The sequence below is a fragment of the Nymphaea colorata genome, chromosome 4, assembly GCF_008831285.2.
Source record: "Nymphaea colorata isolate Beijing-Zhang1983 chromosome 4, ASM883128v2, whole genome shotgun sequence".
In the NCBI taxonomy this organism is placed as follows: Eukaryota; Viridiplantae; Streptophyta; class Magnoliopsida; order Nymphaeales; family Nymphaeaceae; genus Nymphaea; species Nymphaea colorata.
The window spans coordinates 1,951,831-1,957,123 of NC_045141.1; positions in this window are offsets into that span (position 1 = coordinate 1,951,831).

A 5,293-nucleotide genomic window follows, 5' to 3' on the forward strand; every position below is an offset into this window, starting at 1 on the left:
TCTTATAAGTAACCAAGAAGCTTTTGCTTGGACTTATGAAGATATGCCAGGCTTAGACCCCCAATTGGTTGAACATCGTTTGCCCTTAAATCCTAATTGTAAGCCGATTAAGCAAAAATTGCGCAAGCTTGACCCTCGACTAGAAGGCCCTGTAAAAGAAGGACTAGAGGACTTGATAAAGGCAAAATTCATTTGTGCCATCGATTACCCCGAATGGTTGGCGAACATCGTGGTGGTCCCCAAGAAAAATGGCAAAGTTAGGTTGTGCATCGACTTTCGAGACTTGAACAAAGCCACACCGAAGGATGATTATCCTCTTCCAAACATTGATCTATTGGTAGACAGTACTGCAGGCCATGCAATGTTTTCTTTCATGGATGGATATTCGGGATATAATCAAATCAAATTAGCAGTCAAAGATCAACCTAAGACTGCTTTTACTACACCATGGGGTACTTTTTGTTACACGGTAATGCCATTTGGGTTGAAGAATGCTGGAGCAACCTATCAAAGAGCCATGGCCGCCATCTTCCATGACCAGATGCATAAAATCATGGATGCATATATCGATGACATATTGATCAAATCCAAGACAAGAGAAGATCACATTGAAACTCTTGCCCAAGTATTCGAGAGGCTTTTACAGTACCAGCTTCGCCTGAATCCTCAAAAATGTGTGTTTGTGGTTGAGTCAGGCAAACTGTTGGGTTTCATGGTCAGTAAGAAGGGAATTGAAATGGATCTTACAAAAGCCAAGGCAATAATCGATATGCCACCACCTACCAATATCAAGGAGTTGCGAAGCTTGCAAGGACGAATCCAATCCATCAGACGATTCATTTCCAATCTGGCCATGAGATGCGAGCCATTCAACCAGCTACTGAGGAAAGGTGTCAAGTTTGAATGGGGTTTTGAATGCCAACAGTCATTCGAAAGGATCAAGAAATACCTTCTAAATCCACCAATTCTAAAACCACCAACGTTGGGAAGACCACTGCTGCTTTACATCACAGTAAATGAGTCAGCATGTGGCGGCTTTTTGGCACAATATGAGGAAGGAAGTCGCATCGAATATGCAATCTATTACATTAGCAAGACTTTTGTTCAGTACGAAAAGAAGTACTCTCCAATAGAGAAAACTTGTCTGGCATTGGTTTGGATGTGTCAGAAGTTGAGACATTACTTATTAGCTTGTGAGGTCAAGATACTCTCCAAACTAAATCCTCTCAAGTACATCTTGGAGCAGCCATTCCTTAATGGGCGTATCGCAAAATGGCAAGTTCTGTTGATGCAATATGATCTTGAATATGTGTCTCAAAAGTCAATCAAAGGACAAACAATTGCGGATCAGTTAGCAGACTTCCCTCAGTACGAAGAAATCAGAACAAATGATGAGTTTCCAGATGAACATGTACTAAGATTGGAAACGGTTTCGACATGGAAGAAGTACTTTGACGGGTCCAGAAATGTGATGGGAGCAGGCATAGGCATCTTACTCATCACTCCAGAAAGCGAAATGATCCCGTACTCTTTGAAACTTGATTTTCCATGTACCCATAACATGGCTGAATATGAAGCCCTCATACAAGGACTTCGTTCTTTATTGAGTTTTCAAGTGAAAAGAGTGCATGCCTTCGGCGACTCTCAGCTTATTATAAACCAAGTGAATGGAGAATGGCAAGTCAAAGATGAAAAGTTGGTGCCATATCAAGAAATTGCTACCTCCTTAATCTGTCAATTCGAAGAAGTACAATTGGCTCACGTAAAGAGAGAAGGTAACCCTATTGCGGATGGTCTCGCGAGCTTAGGATCAACCATCACTTTTCGAACCAATGAAGCAATCCGTTCTTTTGAGATTGGAAGATTGGAACACCCTACTTTTGAAACGATGGCGCATGTTCATCATATCCAAGGGGGGGATACGCCTTGGTACCATGACATCAAAAGGTACATTGAAAGCGGAGAATTCCCGACTGAAATGTCTAAAAATGAACAAAAAGCATACAACGTATGTCAGCAAGGTACTTATCCTAGCAGGGGTATATACAGACGTGGATTTAGCACTGAATACTCTCGGTGCCTTGATGAAGATGAGGCAAAGAAAGTAATCGAAGAATCACATCGAGGAGATTGTGGAGGCCATGTTGGTTACCAAACCCTCACCAAACAAATAATTCGAGCAGGGTATTATTGGCCAACCATGCAAAAAGATTGTCACCAATTTGTCAAAAGATGCAAAGAATGTCAACTGCATGCTCCAGTAATTCATGCCCCAGCCTCTCACTTGCATTCTGTGACATCTCCTTGGCCGTTTCAATGTGGGCCTTTGACGTAGTCGGACCGATATCCCCTACAGCTTCTAACGGCCATAAGTATTTTCTTGCTGCAACAGATTATTTTACCAAGTGGGTAGAAGTCGTCACACTTAGAACAGTGGAAGGACGTCATGTAGTGTCCTTCATTCACAAAAATCTTCTTTGCAGATTTGGTGTCCCTCATGATATAGTATCAGACAATGGAACACATTTCAAGAATGAAAAGATGAGGCAGTTGTGCAGCAAATACCACATCACGCACCATTTTTCAGCTCCTTATTACCCCCAAGGCAATGGACAAGCAGAGGCTACCAACAAGATCCTGATCCGCATCTTGGAATAGACAGTAGAAACTGGAAGAGATTGGCATGAAAAGATGCACAACGCTCTATGGGCATATCGCACCACTATGAGAACTCCAACAAATGCCACTCCAGCAGAGCTAGTTTATGGAACAGAAGTGGTTCTACCATTACATGTGTTGAAACCTGCTTTGAAGTTCGCTTCTCTCATAGAGCTCCCTCTTACTCAATATCAACAAAAAAGGCTAATGCAACTCGATTTGCTAGATGAAAAGAGGCTAAAAGCGGCTGAACATGCTGAAGCTTATCGCCAAAGGGTAGCCAGACAATTTGCCAAGTCAGTTATCGAGAGACAGTTCAAAGTGAATGATTCGGTCCTACGATCTGCAGTGTACCTGAGAGGACGACCACGAGGCAAGTGGGCATCAAATTGGGAAGGCCCATATGTCATTAAGGAAGTTTTGCCCCACAATTCATACCGACTAATTGATGCTGATGGGTGGAATTTGCCGATCCTGTTAATGCCATTCACCTCAAGAAATTTTATGCCTAGTTCTCTTGTATTCATTTTCCAATCAATGTCAAACATTTGTATTTCCACATCGACTATTCAATCTAGATTCTTCCCAGTTGTAAACATGACAATTACACTGGGGCATTTTTATTTTTATCGCTCAGGGTAAAGGGTTAAACCCGCAATATGAGGGCAACCCATGCAGGCAAGGGGTTAAACCTGCAACGCTAGCCAAAGCAACCCATGCAGGCAAAGGGGTTAAACCTGTGCTACAAGCCAAAGCAACCCACACAGTTAAAGGGTTCAACTTGTGATGCAAGTCAAGGCAACCCATTCAAGGGGGTTAATCCTGAATTTGAAATCGGCAAACCCATGCAGGTAAGGGTTAAACCTGCAATTTAAGCTCAAACACCCATTCAAGTAAGGGTAAAGCCTGAAACATCTCTATGAAAATATCTTGCTTGAAAAATTTGTGGCGTTTATCTTTGTCACTAAGCAAGGCTAACACCGGGCTTATTAACAAAGAGGGGCATCTGTAATCACCCAAATTTTTCTAAAGGACTATGATGTTTTATCCAATGCGAAATTCAAATTTAGGCACAAGATTTCCAAAATACACTCTCAGATCCAAATTAAATCCAAAATAGAACCCTCAGATCCAATTAAATCCAAAATACTACTTTTAGATCCAAAACCCAAGTTCAGATCCAAATCAATCATTTAAGACCGATTTGCCCCTCCTTTTGACCAAAAAACCTTCTTTTAGAGGGTGATTTTAGTCTTTTTTAAACAAGACCGATTTGTCCCTCCTTTGACCAAAAAACCTCCTTTTAGAGGGTGATTTTAGTCTTTTTTTAAACAAGACCGTTTGGCCCCCTTCTTTTGACCAAAAAAACCTCTTTTAGAGGGTGATTTTAGTCTTTTTTAAAACAAGAACCGATTTGCTCTTCCTTTTGACCAAAAACCTCCTTTAGAGGGTGATTTTAGTCTTTTTCAAACAAGACCAATTTGCCTCTCCTTTTGACCAAAAACCTTCTTTTAGATGGTGATTTTAGTCTTTTTCAAACAAACCGATTTGCCCCTTCTTTTGACCAAAAAACCTTCTTTTAGAGGGTGATTTTAGTCTTTTTTTTAAACAAGACCGATTTGCCCCTCTTTTTGACCAAAAAACCTCCTTTTAGAGGGTGATTTTAGTCTTTTGTAAACAAGACCAATTTACCCCTCCTTTTGACCAAAAAACATCCTTTTAGAGGGTAATTTTAGTCTTTTTGGGTGGACAAGACTCATTTGCCCTTCCTTTTGGCCAAAAAATCTCCTTTTGGAGGGTGATTTAGTCTTTTTAGGTCAAAAAATTCAAATTTTGGATTTTGGCTCCAAAATCCTCTATAAATACCCCCCCATATCCCCCTCTTGGGCAAGATTGGTCCTTGGGAGAAACTCTAGTGTATTCTCACTTGAAGACTTAGAGTTTCTCTTGAGCTCTCTCTCTCTCTTCCTCTTTTCATTTCCTTTTCCAACTTATAGCAAGCACTTTTGGAGCTTCATTCAAAAGGGGATCTTCAAGTGAAGGTGTTCATCTTCCTTAAGTTATTTCCCATTAGAGGTATGTAATCTTCATCTCTATCATTTCTCTTTTCTTTCTTTTCATTAATGTTCTTATTATTATGTTATTTCTTTCTCTTAAACATAGTGTTGTTGTTGTTTTCACTTTTTTTTCTCATCTTCATCTCCCCATGGCCAAAGGAGATAGCACTCAACCTCTTTTAGAGACAAGAGCTATGCTCAAATGCACCGGGAGCATGAGAAGATGAGATGATATTTTATTTTATGATTAAATCATGCTCTTTCAAGTATTCTTGTTGTTCTTGTTCTTTCTCTTATCAATATCTTCTTGCTCTTTCTTCTCTTCAATAATATTCTTGTTGTTATTCTTTTCCTTAATGATAATTTTTGTTGTTATTGTTATTTCATTCTTCAATATAGTCTTTCTTGTTATTTTCTTTTTTTTCTTTTCTTTCATACATTTTTTTATGTTATTTCATTCTTCAATAGAGTCTTTCTTTTATTTCATTTCTTGTTATTGTTTTTCTTTCTACATTTTCTCATCTTCATCTCCCCACGGCTAAAGAAGGTAGCTCTCAATCTCTTTTTAGAGACAAGAG